The following is a 14,896-nucleotide window of genomic DNA, read 5'->3' as shown; positions in this document are numbered from 1 at the left end:
CCCTGTTAGACAGGGGCAGAAAAATTGGGCCCTAGGCACTGGTGCTGGTGCCACAACACTGCAACCCCTCACAGACACTCTAGTTGGAATGCAGGAACGAGCCCTGCTGCAAAGTATTACATCAAAAATTGTAATTACACGCCCCTGTTAAACAGGGGCTGAAAAATTGTGCCTTAGGCACTGGTGGTGGCGCCCAGAACCAAAAATGTTCTTACAAGCTATCAACGTGATGATTGAGGAGGAAGAGGATAATTACTCAGGGATAGTCACTCAGCATCAGCATAGGCAGTCTTTGAAGGGATCTGAGATTTCAAAAAAAATTATTCGGTTACATCAGCATCAGGTGCTTGGTAGCTGGTGGTGATCCAAGACTCATTCATTTTTATGAAGGTCAGCCGATCGACCGAGTCAGTGGACAGACGCACCCTGTGATCGGTTACCACGCCTCCAGCAGCACTGAATGTGCGTTCCGAAAGAACGCTGGATGCAGGACAGGCCAGTAGCTCAATTGCATACTGTGCAAGCTCTGGCCAGTGATCCATCCTCAAGACCCAGTAACCCAGAGGATTTTCGGTGGGAAAGGTGTCCAAGTCTGATCTTGCCCCTAGGTATTCCTGCACCATGTAAAACAGACGCTGGCGATGGTTGCTGGAACCGATCATACCTTGGGGCTGCGGACCAAAAAATTGTCTGAACGCATCGGTCAGACGGCCACCTTCTCCACCGCTCCTTCTTTGACTGACCGAAGCCTCAGCAACACGTTGTCCAGAAACAGGAGTTTGTAACCTCCCAGTCTCTGGGAACGCGTTGCACAGACCTTTCTGCAAGGCCTCCCGAAGATGTTTCATCCTCTGCTCCCTCTGCGATGGCAAGATAAGGTCCGCAACCTTACCCTTGTAACGTGGATCAAGGAGGGTTGCCAGCCAGTATTGGTCCTTCTCCTTGATACCACGAATACGAGGATCCTTACGCAGGCTTTGCAGGATCAGGGAGGCCATGCAGCGTAGGTTTGCTGAGGCATTCGGTCCGGAGTCCTCTGGGTCACTAAGAACGACATGGTCCGCAGCCACCTCCTCCCAGCCACGTACAAGTCCATGTGTTTCTTGGGACTGATCCCTTAAAGACTGCTGCTGATGCTGAGTGCCAGGCTCCACCTCCATACTGACACAATCTTCCTCCTCCTCCTCTTCCTCCTCGTCCTCTTCCTGTGTGATCGGCGGGCACGCAGGAACACTGTCTGGATAAAGGGGGCCTTGAGAGCTAAGGAAGTCCTCCTCTTCCTGCCTCTGTTCTGCCTCAAGTGCCCTGTCCATTATTCCACGCAGCGTGTGCTCCAACAGGTGGACAAGGGGGACAGTGTCACTGATGCATGCACTGTCACTGCTCACCATCCTCGTGGCCTCCTCGAATGGTGACAGGACAGTGCATGCATCCCTGATCATGGCCCACTGGCGTGGGGAAAAAAAACCAAGCTCCCCTGACCCTGTCCTGGTGCCATAGTCGCACAGGTACTCATTGATGGCCCTCTGCTGCGTGTGCAGCCGCTGCAGCATGGCCAACGTTGAGTTCCACCTGGTGGGCATGTCACAGATTAGGCGGTTCTTGGGCAGGTTAAACTCCTTTTGGAGGTCCGTCAGCCGAGCACTGGCATTATATGACCGGCGGAAATGCACACAGACTTTCCTGGCCTGCCTCAGGACATCCTGTAAGCCCGGGTACCTGCCCAAGAACCGCTGCACCACCAAGTTAAGGACGTGAGCCAAACAGGGCACATGGGTCATTTGTCCCTGTCGGAGGGCAGAGAGGAGGTTGGTGCCATTGTCGCAAACCACCATTCCTGCCTTAAGTTGGCGTGGCGTCAACCACCTCTGAACCTGCCCCTGCAGAGCTGACAGAACCTCTGCCCCAGTGTGGCTCCTGTCCCCCAAGCACACCAGCTCAAGCACCGCATGGCATCTTTTGGCCTGCGTACTTGCGTAGCCCCTTGAACGCCTACGGAGCACCGCTGGTTCCGAGGAAGAGGCCATGGAGGAAGAAGAAGAGGAGGGGGTGGAGGAGAGAGGTGTGTCACAATCAGCATTTTGGAGGCGTGGTGGCGGAACAACCTCCAACACTACTGCACCTTGTCCTGCATCCTTCCCAGCTGCCAGCAGAGTCACCCAATGCGCCGTGAAACTTAGGTAACGTCCCTGTCCATGCCTGCTGGACCATGAGTCAGCGGTAATATGCACCTTACCGCTGACCGCCCTGTCCAGCGAGGCATGGACATTGCCTTCCACATGCCGGTAGAGAGCCGGAATCGCCTTCCGTGAGAAAAAGTGGCGTTTGGGTACCTGCCACTGAGGAACCGCACATTCCACAAACTCACGGAAGGGGGCAGAGTCTACCAACTGAAAAGGCAGCAGTTGAAGTGCTAGCAATTTTGCCAAGCTAGCATTCAACCGCTGGGCATGTGGATGGCTGGGAGCAAACTTCTTTCGGCGGTGCAGCAGCTGGGGCAGGGAAATTTGCCTGGTACAATCTGACGTCGGTGTACCAAAAGCAGATTGCCCACAAGTACTTGGCTGTGACACACCTAATTCTACACCTTCATTCCTCTCACTGCAGGTCTCAGAGAGGACTGAAGGTCTAGTGGGGTTGGAAATCTCAGCTGATGAGGAGCAAGGAGAGATCCTCTTTGTTCTTTGGTGTGGGTCTTTTAGATACGCTTGCCAACGAACTGCATGGCAGGTCAACATATGTCTGGTCAAGCATGTGGTACCCAAGCGGGAGATATTTTGGCCACGCGAGATACGCTTGAGACATATGTTGCAAATAGCAGCGGTGCGATCTGATGCACTCGTCTCAAAAAAGGCCCACACCAAAGAACTTTTTGAATAACGCGCAGAGACTGCAGCGCCCTGCACATGTGGAGCTTTGGGGTGTGATGCAGTCAATGTGCTGCCCTTAGGCTGGCCCCTGGAGGGCATCCTGCCTCGTTGGTGATGTGCTGCCGCCTCCTCCTCCTCCTCCTCCTCCTCCTCCTCCTCCTCCTCCTCTCTCCTATCAGGCACCCACATTGAGTCAGTGACCTCATCATCCCCTCCCTCCTCATCACTGGAGCAAACCTGGCAGTATGCTGCAGCAGGGGGAGCATGACTGCCAGATTGCTGTCCTTCTTGGGCACCCCCTCTGTCCGCGCTCATGTTACTGCCTTCATCAAGCTCAGTATCGTCATCAGAGCCTTCCAAACGCTGGGCATCCTCCTGGAGCATGTACCCAACACTGTGGTCAAACAGTTCGAGGGAATCCTCATGAGGACATGGTGGAGCTAGGGAAGGAGTCACTGATGACATTGAGCTGAGGGAAGAGGCCGCTGCTTTGCCAGACAAAGCACCCTGGGCATGGGTGAGAGAGGATGAGGAGGATGAGGACGGCTTGGTCATCCACTCGACCAAGTCTTCCGCATGTTGCGGCTCAACATGGCCAGCTGCCGAAAAAAAGGCCAAGCGTGTCCCATGGCCACGTGCTGATGAGGATGCACCGTCTCCACGACCAGCACTAGACACAGAGCCTGCTTGCCCTCTCTTATTGGCTTGTGACTGTCTGCCTCTCCTTCTTGGCCTTCCAGACATACTAATGGCCTGTAGCTGCACTAAGCTGGGATAGAACACCTGTAATTTTCTTCAAGTAGCTTTATATACTGTAACCAGACAAGCCTGCCTGTCAGTAGGAAGATAACAGGAACGGATCTAGCTGAACACTGTGAGCAGGACGCACTGTACTAAATGTAAATAGTCTAGCTGCCTGACCGTGGTACTAATAGGATCAAATAGAACACCTGTAATTTTCTTCAGGTAGCTTTATATACTGTAACCAGACAAGCCTGCCTGTCAGTAGGAAGATAACAGGAACGGATCTAGCTGTACACTGTGAGCAGGACGCACTGTACTAAATGTAAATAGTCTAGCTGCCTGACCGTGGTACTAATAGGATCAAATAGAACACCTGTAATTTTCTTCAGGTAGCTTTATATACTGTAACCAGACAAGCCTGCCTGTCAGTAGGAAGATAACAGGAACGGATCTAGCTGAACACTGTGAGCAAGACGCACTGTACTAAATGTAAATAGTCTAGCTGCCTGACCGTGGTACTAATAGGATCAAATAGAACACCTGTAATTTTCTTCAGGTAGCTTTATATACTGTAACCAGACAAGCCTGCCGGTCAGTAGGAATTTAACAGGAACGGATCTAGCTGAACACTGTGAGCAGGACGCACTGCACTAAATGTAAATAGCAGGAACGGATCTAGCTGAACACTGTGAGCAGGACGCACTGCACTAAATGTAAATAGCAGGAACGGATCTAGCTGAACACTGTGAGCAGGACGCACTGCACTAAATGTAAATAGCAGGAACGGATCTAGCTGAACACTGTGAGCAGGACGCACTGCACTAAATGTAAATAGCAGGAACGGATCTAGCTGAACACTGTGAGCAGGACGCACTGCATTAAATGTAAATTGCAGGAACGGATCTAGCTGAACACTGTGAGCAGGACGCACTGCACTAAATGTAAATAGTCTAGAAGATAACAGGAACGGATCTAGCTGAACACTGTGAGCAGGACGCACTGCACTAAATGTAAATAGCAGGAACGGATCTAGCTGAACACTGTGAGCAGGACGCACTGCATTAAATGTAAATAGTCTAGATAGAAGATAACAGGAACGGATCTAGCTAAACTGAATACAGTGTATATATATATATGCAACACCTGGGATGCATATATATACACAATACACTGTAAGTGCAGCTAACTGACTGACTGTTCTGCCTAATCTATCTAACTCAAATCAAATGACACTGTCTCTCTCTCTCTCTATCTCTCAGCACACCGGAACACACACTACACAGGGCCGCCGTGCAGGCGGCCTTATATAGTGTGGGGTGTGTACTAAATCCCCTGAGCCATAATTGGCCAAAGCCACCCTGGCTTTGGCCAATTACAGCTCTCTCTACTGACGGCGCTGTGATTGGCCAAGCATGCGGGTCATAGTGCATGCTTGGCCAATCATCAGCCAGCAATGCACTGCGATGCCGCAGTGAATTATGGGCCGTGACGCGCCACACGAATTTAGCGCGAACGGCCCATAACGTTCGCAATTCGGCGAACGATCGAACAGCCGATGTTCGAGTCGAACATGGGTTCGACTCGAACACGAAGCTCATCCCTAGTCTTGACAGGAGTTTACCTGCCTTATTGCCGAATTTGTGAAGGGTAGCATCCATGTGTGCTTTTTTGGTCAGTTCCAGAGTTTTGGCCCAAGTGTCAAAAGATTGCTTTGCTGACAGCCATGTCTTCCTATTGTCAGGGGAGTTGTCTATGTATAGGGATCGTTGGGCTTGATGCAGTCGGGAGCTGGCTAGTTTGTAATTTCTGAGGGTGTTTCTCTTAAAAGAAGCAGCATAGGAGATTACACGTCCTCTAAGGAAGGCTTTGCCTGCTTCCCAAAATAGATTAGGGTTGTCAGAATGCAATGCATTGGTTGAGGTATATTCAGACCAAGCATTTTCCATGTAATGTCGGAAGTCAGAGTTATTGTGAAGGTAGGATGGGAATCGCCATATTTTGAGATTCGGGTGTAGATCAGGGTTGTCGATCGTTGTCGAGATAGGTGCATGATCAGATATAGCAATGTCGTGTATGTCAGTATCAGATATCAGTGGGATAAGGTTGTCTGAGCAGAAGAGGTAGTCAATCCTGGTGAAAACATTATGGGGGTTGGAGTAGAAAGTGAATTCTCTATCAGCTGGGTGACGGAGGCGCCAAATGTCGTGTAGATGGAGGGAGTCTATCGTGGAGGCAAAAAGAGTTTGAGTATCGGGGTCTGGGGGGGAGTGTGGGCATTTAAGAGTAGATATATTGTCTATCAGATGAATTGTGGAATTGAAATCCCTGCCGATTATATGTGGGAGGTGTGGGTCACGAAGGAGCCAGGTCGAAAGTTCACTAAAAAACTGTTTAGTGGGGTTATTGGGTGCGTAGATGTTGGAGACTATCAAATCTTTGGTGCCTAATTGAATGTGAGCTGAAATAAGGCGTCCCTGGGAATCTGATTCAACAGATAGGACCGTGCAGGGGAGGTTTTTGTGTTTGAGTATCAAAACCCCTGCTTTGCGTCCATTTGAATCGGAGCCTAGGACCGTGCCCACCCATAGTTTTTTCATACGGTGGAAGTCTGGGGTGGAAAGGTGGGTTTCCTGGAGTAGGGCAATGTCGGTCTTCAGTCTTTTAAGGTGGCGAAGGATTTTCATTCTCTTATCGGGGGAATGAAGCCCTTTCACATTCCAGGAGACTAGTTTCATATTGGGGGGGTTACTGGGGGGGTATGTGCAGGTGTTATATGAGTTGCGTGTGCTAGTATGTGGCGGTGGGCTGCAAGTACATGCAGGAATATGGGGGAGTTTAGGCTGTCTGAAAGAATGGTATTGATGCCATTTGGTGTATATGTATCATAGAATGGGGGTGCATAAGGAAGGGAGGGGTTCAGAAAGAGGGAGGTAAAAAAGAGAAGCAATAAAACATATTCGAGAAACTTCACTTTTTTCCACATGAAGTCACTGTGTAGGCCAGCTCCCATTGCAAGACCCATTGACTGCTGTACTTAAACCCATGTTTAAGGGGGTGATGTATGCTGGCAGCTTGGGTTGTGCACAGGGAAAGTGGAGTGAGCTACACAGGGAAGCCAGGGGAGAAAATCATTGTATAAGATAAAACAACAAACCAATTTAACAAGTCAGCAGTATGTATAACATTAGAAACAACTCGGCCTACCAGTAGTTGAAGTACCTGGGGAGGAGGAGAGAGCAAAACTGAGAGAGTAATAGAAATTTTAGTGAGAGTCATCTCGGTGAGGGTTGATCCGGTATGTCCGGTTGAAGCGCAATAGTGGGTGAAGCCAGATTGGAGCCATGAGAGTGCTCTTCAACGAGGTGTGGAGCGACGTGGTCTGGGTCAGAGGCTCTAAACTGTTTTGGAGAGTCTTTGCGTGGGCTCCTTTGGTCTAGAGCACGGTTGACAGGACCTGCTCTGGAAGAGGGGCTGAGGTGGGGACCTGTGCAAAGTGATCTTAGAAAGGCCTCAGCCTCGGATAGATTATGAAAGGAGAGCTGGTCGCCATTAGTGGCTTTAAGTCGGAGGGTAGCTGGGAAAGCTAGGGTAAATTTGATTTGTTGATGGTGTAGCTCCGAGCAAATTTGTTGAAAGGCTTTCCTTTTCTTGGATACCTCAATGGAGTAATCCGTGAAAATCAGGATTTTTATTCCGTCGATCTGGAGAGATCTGGATTGCCTGAATTTCTGTAAGATGAAAGCTTTGTCTGAGTAGTTGAGGTATTTGGCGATTATGGGTCGGGGCGATTTGCGATTGGAGTTAAAGGTTCCCATGCGGTGGGCACGTTTTACTGTGCAGGGGCCTGGAGGGCCTAGTGCTTCGGGAATGCGCCTCGCACAAAAGTCAGTGAGGGCTGAAGGCTGCAGCGATTCTGGAATGCCCACAAATCGCAGATTGCTCCTTCTGGATCTATTTTCCAAATTGTCCAGTTTCTCTAGAATGTATTTGTTCGTTTTGTCTTGGGCCTGCTCTGTGGATTGTGACTGGTACAATTCTTCCTCTATATTAGCTATGCGATGTTCAGCCTCATTCAGCCTGGAGGCATGTTCCCCTAGCTGGGCCTGGAGCTGTTGCATGCCTGCGCTGACAGCTTTCTCCACAGAGGCTGTTATCATTGGGGAGAGAAGAGCTGCCACAGCCTGTGCAATCAGTTCTGTGTTGTGGGCCCCTATGTGCTGAGTTGGAGTGTCAGCTAGTAAGGAGGAGGGAGCCGAAGCACCGCTTACCTCAATGTTGGGCTCCATTTCTGTGAGGGGCTCCATGTAGGCCGAAGCCGGGGGCCTCAATTTGCGGCTGTGCCATTCGCGCCGTCACGGCCGCGTAGGATCGCGGGCCGTATTTTTCTACAAATCAGTCTGGTGAGTGTGGCGGGTTTGCAGGCTTCGTAGGACAGTTTTTGGAGTCGAGCTGCAGGAGGTGAAGAGCAGCTACTCCATGCGGCGCCGGAACCGGAAGTCCCCCTAGCACCCTTTCTGACAGGAGAACCCCAAAAGGCCTATTTTGACTTGGAAACAGATGCTCCCCAGGACTATGAGATTCTGAAAGCTGAGATATTTGCATGCTGGGGCATCACCATTGTGGTCCGGGCTTAATGGGTGCATTGGTGGTCATAAAGTACTGACAAACCACCCTGCTCCCAAATGTTTGACAGAATACTCCTCACTAAGTAGTGGTTGCAGCCAGAGACTTTGTCAGTCCCTAAGATTGTGGGGTGTCTGGTCATGGATCAATATTTACGCGCTCCCATCCATTTTGAGGAAGTGGGTCAGCCATGGGGACCCTAAGACTGCAAACCAGCTGATGGACCTGGTGGAGAGATATACTGCTGCTGAGGACTTGTCCATGCCCCACCCCAATGTCTTGAGGGGTGAAAAAATGCCCGGAGGATCAGGTAAGACTGTTCCAGGGTTCAAAGGCGTGGGGAACAAATTACAAGACTGTTGCCACAGATAAAATAGACTATGGGCTCAGGACTCGGAGACTGACCAAATAGGTCAAGAGGGTCTCTGAGACCATTTAGAGGACTGGGTACAGAATACATAAAATATTATCGCTGCCGTGCATTAGGTCATATTGCTGCTAACTGTTCCCTAAATAATGAGCCAATGCAATGTGATAATGCTTTTTTTTTTTTTTAAAGATATTTTTATTGATTTTAGGTTCAACACAAACCAACAGACACAAAACAGTCACAAATAAAATAAAAACAAAAACAAAACACACATGAGTATCTGATCCAAGTATACAAAAGTGGTGTCCAATTAGTAGTTAGATCACACAAGTCATTGTAAGCATGTCATTTCATTTCAAGAGAGTTGAGATATTGGTAATAACAACAGTCAGATACTGTATATGCACTTTTACACGACATAACCATATTAATGGACCTGGTATTAAAGGTCCCTATGGCACGGCCCATCAATGATCAATTGTATTCAATTTTTAGAAAGAGTTAGCGGACTAGCCAACCATTTCCCCCAAATTTTATGAAAGGTTTTATTTTGTTTGCGAATTTCAAAGGTTAGTTTGTATAATGGAATGGAGTCATTGATAAGTTTTAACCAGAGGGACTTCAAAGAGGCCTGTGCACCTTTCCAGGACAGTAGAATAGATTTTTTAACATAAAAATAAAGAATACGGAGCAATCTCTTGGCATGTGATGGTATATGTAAATCTCCAAATACTCCCAACAAGCAGTTCTTAGGGTGGATTATGTTAGGAAGGCCCAACACAGTCGAAATAAAGGCACCCACTTCCTTCCAGAAGTCACTAACTATCGGGCACGACCAAAAGCAATGTAAGAAGTCTGCCTCCTGGCCACAGCCTCGGAAACAGACAGCTGAAATGTGATAATGCTTATTTGAAAAAATGCATGTCTCTTTTTGCCCAGGTGGCATGTACTGTATCATGTCAGGGATGCATGGAAAAACAAATGGGTATAATTTCAGTTGATGGAAAGCCAGTCACTGCTCTGCTAGATTCTGGTAGTGTTGTGACATTAGTCAAAGGTGATTTTGTAAATCCTGCAAAGTTACACCCTAGCACTAATGGGCTGATTTGTATACATGGTGAAACACGTGACTACCAGACTGCTGTGGTTGAGTTTGATACCCCTTGGGGCACTGTGACACATTCAGTTGGGGTGGTGCCCTCACTATTTTTTGCCCTAGTAGGGAAAGATTTTCCACACTTTTGGAGTTTACGGCAAAACAAAAGGAGTCAAGAGGACAGAGCGCCCCCTACTGAGGAAACACTGGCTGGGGAGCAAGAGGAGCTGGAATCCAGCCCCCAGCTTGAGGATAATGAACAAGAAATTATCTCTGACTCTAATGATGAGAGTGGACAGAATGTGGTGCCTAACTTAGAAGTCAGGAAAGATGACTTTTGTACAGAACAATTAAGAGACTCCACACTCAATAGAGCCAGAGAAAATGTTAAAATGATTGATGGTGAATCTGTTGAACCAAATGTAGGGGTACTGGCAGTGCCAACCCCCCAACAGGACATGGCCCTCATGACAATTGAAGTATCCATAACTGAAACCTTGTCAGTGGCCCAACAGAAGGACGTTAAAGGGTTTGTGAGTAAGAATAGAGACTTTTTCTCTCACCTACCAAGACAGACCAGTGTTATGCAGCATGACATAATTACAGAACCAGTTGTCCATGTAAATGTAAAGCCCTATAGAATATTTTTCCAAGGGAAGGTGATCCCTATAGAGATAATCCCCTCACAATATATATATACACTGCTCAACAAAATTAAATGAACGCTTTTTAATCAGATTATAGCATCAAGTCAATTAAACAATTTAACAACTGGTGTACTAAATGGGCAACAATGAGACCACCTCCAAAACAGGAATGGTTTTACAGGTGAATGCCACTGACATTTTTTTCCCTACTCATCATTTCGGACTGTTTTTAACTATTTTTGTATGTGGTTAGGTTTAGTGTCACTACTGGTAGCATGAGGCGATACCTGGAGAGGTTACACAGGCAGTCCAACTTCTCCAGGATGGCACATCTATACATGCCATTGCCAGAAGGTTTGCTGTGTCTTCCAGCACAGTCTCAAGAGCATAGAGGGGATTCCAGGAGACAGGCAGTTACTCTAGGAGAGCTGGACAAGGCCGTAGACGTTCCTTAGTATGAAAAAATGTGCAAAACCTTGTGAGCTGCTATGCGAAATGATAACTAAAGCTGCCAGCACTCCCCACACTTCCTAACCATGTGACAATTTAAACCAAAAATACTGAATAATGAGTGCAGCTCTAAAAATAAATAGTGATAATTACTGTAAGTCCCACCCAAAGTGGATACTCCCGCAATAATCAAATCTTCAATCAAATATAGCAGTCCTTATAAAGTGTAATGTGCTACAAGCACCTTGTGAAATCCTGATAGCAATAAGTGAATAGTACAAATTTAAAGTGCACTGTGCTAGAAATAGTGTCCCTGTAACAATCACTGGATTAGTGAACAATGTGGCAGTCCATTATATAGTAAGTGAACATATAATCTTCATTCTGATCCACTGCTGTGCATATAATCAAAAATCCTTGTGCCGACCTCCACCATTTGTGCCCTCACCTTAAGGCTTAATGCAAAGCACTTGTGACAATAATCAAACCTCTGAAGTACTCATTGTAGAAGATCCTAACCCATCGGCAGGACTGGTATCTGCTCCTTTGTGCAAGGAGGAACAGGATGAGCACTGCCAAAGCCCTACAAAAGGACCTCCAGGCCACTGGTGTTAATGTCTCTGACCAAACAATCAGAAACAGACTTCATTAGGGTGGCCTGAGGTCCCAATGTCCTCTAGTGGGCCCTGTTCTCACTGACCAGCACTGTGGAGCTTGATTGGCATTTGCAATTGAACACCAGAATTGGCAGGTTCGCCACTGGTGCTGTGTGTTTTTCACAGATGAGAGCAGGTTCACCCTGAGCACATGTGAAAGACGTGAAAGGGTTTAGATAAGCCACAAAGAACATTATGCTGCCTGTAACATCATTCAGTGTGACCATTTTGGTGGTGGGTCAGTGATGGCCAATGATGGTCTGAGGAGGCATATTCATGGAGGGACACACAGATGTCTACAGGCTAGACAATGGCATCTTGACTGCCATTAGGTATCGTGATGATAACCTTGGACCCAAGCACATGCGCAGACTCTCCTAAGATGGCAACGGATAAGCACGGAGCTCCGCACAGCGCCGGTCACACAGCATCGATAGCCGCGGTGTTCGGCTCACTACAACCCCACAAACAATGGGAGACGGCAGCGGAGGCACCCATGCACCGGTATATGCCAGGAAGACAGGCCTTGGGACCCCAATTTGAGTCCATGGATGGTCGGGAGAATTCCCAGATGGCGGCCGCATCTCAGCCATGAGACCAGGCTGTGGAAGAGCCATCTGCAGCATCAAGGCAAGTCTTGCACCCTTCAGCCCACTCATACACTCCTCTAATGCCAGGCTCAGCTCCAACTGCTATCCACCCCCTCACCAGCATCCACCCTGTCCTTGCTGGAGAGATCCATGGGGCCTTATGGAATGTCCTCACTAGAAGCAACCCCCACCCACACAGACTCCATCCCAGCACAGGCTCTTGATGTAACCTTCAATGTTGCTGACTTGTTCTCTAAAATCTCAGAGCTGTTGGACAGGGGTCTGACCCAAACTGCAGACAGGGTCACAGGTGAAATCAGAGCAGATTTCCAGAATCTGGGCACTAGAATTGAGCATATAGAGCATAAGCTGGATGTGATTATCTCTAGGGCAAATCAAAATACGTATCATTTACATTTCATGCAGGAGCAGCTAGATACTGCTCAGGCCTGGATCGAGAATCGCTCGAGAAGAGACAACTTTCGGTTCAGAGGGTTACCCAATTCAATTAACGATGTTCAATCGGCTGTGCAGGAAGTTATTAAATCCCTGATCCCCTCGGTCCCAGAACATAAATTGGAACTGGACAGAGCCCACAGATCCCTGGGACCCCCCAGGAAAGACGGTACCCCCAGAGACATTGTGGTAAAACCACACTATTACTCCATTAAGGAAGAAGTGATTAAATGGGATCATTGTTTGTGGACGTTTCTCCGTTCACCATTCAAAAGCAGAGATCACTAAAACCCCTTCTTGTCATTCTCACCTAGAAGGATATCAAATATCGCTGGGCATTCCCATTCGCCCTGAAATTCTCCTATAAAGAGAACAACATGCAATTTACAGCTTCCCAGAGGGTGAACGCCTGCTGCTGGACCTGAAGCTCATCACCCAGGAATCAGCGATGGACACGTCCAATGTTCTTCAGGGCTCTGCCAAACGACCTACCCCACCAAGTCCTACCTCACCACTATGGGGTAGAGCCAAATCCAAGAGAGTCAAAGATAACCTGCCCCCCGATGGTGGAGACCCACACCGCTAGTCTGTCACATTTTTCTTTTCTCCCAGGTTGAGAATACTGCCGGAGAACTCTTTCCACATTTCGATTGAACTTGTCCTCTACACCCATGACTGTGGCTGGTGTGTTGTTTAGGGGCATGCACCCCGTTTTCATTATTAAGACAAGACTGCATACCATAACCGCTGAAGACGTTAGAGAACGAAGCGCGCACGACGGACCAGCGCCTACACATCACTTCCTGGCAGCACAGTGGGAGGAATACATCTCCAGCTGATCGCTACTTCCCCCACTTGTACCTGCTTGGGTTTCAGTGACTGAACAGTGACTGAACAACCAAACACCAACGAAACCCACTTTTGAATGATATCCCTCCCCAGTGGCCAGGGGGGGTGAACGAACGGGACCTGTTGGATGTTTGCAACTTTTTTTTTATATTTATTTTTATTTTTGTTTTATATTTTTTGTCTTTTATACTACTTTTTAAATAAATACTTTTTGGGACTATATTATACTATGGAAGCCTTTTTCTTTCCCTGATATGAGGGCTAATTGCAACATGATCATTGGAGCCATCTGAAGCATCGCAGCAGTAGCAGTCTCCCGTGCAGCATTACAGGCTTGATACCCCTGTAGGGGTTCCGACATCTGGGCTAATTGCAACATGATCATTGGAGCCATCTGAAGCATCGCAGCAGTAGCAGTCTTCCGTGCAGCATTACAGGCCTGATACCCCTGTAGGGGTTCCGACATCTGGTGAGTGAGCAATCTGAGGGGGATCACAGAAGTCACCATCCTACCCTGTACACACCAAGTCACTTTGGGGATAATATCAAGTCTGATTGCCGCATGAAATACATGAGACTATTACACATTTGTGCAATTGCTACAACATATGAACTATATGTGCACTGAAACATAGAGATACTGTTGCGATATTGTATATAGAATCCTTTTCCCCATAGGAACCAACATAAGTGGATCCACGCATGTTTCATGCATTTTTGTCGCTATAAACTAGATGTCTTTATTTTGTACTAAGTGCTGAATGTGTGTTGTGATGGGTAAAACTGCACTGTCCTATGAAAAGCATATGATATTGTAGCACATACAGAGTCTTTTCTGATTATCTCTGTATGCGATTATATACTGACCCACACATATGTACTTTAGCCAATTGAGTGTGACTCTGCAACATTTTCCGTTTTCCATTTAATTACAGCACCCTTTCACCCATATTGGTTTGAAATCTTGTGATATATATAAAATTACATTTATACAACGTTCCCTGTATAGGCTGAGCCAAACAGGTCTCTCGGGTAGCGCCGTTTTTTCCCTATTTATCCCCTAATATTTCCTATATCTGCAGGACATTCCTAGGGAGTGTCTCTGTTTAAGGGAGGCAGCAACCTGTAAACACTTGGCCTATATACTTGGTTCACCCATAGGAACCAACATAAGTGGATCCACGCATGTTTCATGCATTTTTGTCGCTATAAACATGATGTCTTTATTTTGTACTAAGTGCTGAATGTGTGTTGTGATGGGTAAAACTACACTGTCCTATGAAAAGCACATGATATTTTAGCACATACAGAGTCTTTTCTGATTATCTCTGTATGCGATTATATACTGACCCACACATATGTACTTTAGCTAATGGAGTGTGACTCTGCAACATTTTTTGTTTTTCCATTTAATTACAGCACCCTTTCACCCATATTGGGTTGAAATCTTGTGATATATATAAAATTACGTTTATACAACGTTCCCTGTATAGGCTGAGCCAAACAGGTCTTTCGGGTAGCGCCGTTTTTCCCTATTTATCCCCT

This window comes from Aquarana catesbeiana, linkage group LG02, assembly GCF_042186555.1.
Source record: "Aquarana catesbeiana isolate 2022-GZ linkage group LG02, ASM4218655v1, whole genome shotgun sequence".
Lineage (NCBI taxonomy): Eukaryota > Metazoa > Chordata > Amphibia > Anura > Ranidae > Aquarana > Aquarana catesbeiana.
Note: the sequence above shows the minus strand (reverse complement) of the source record.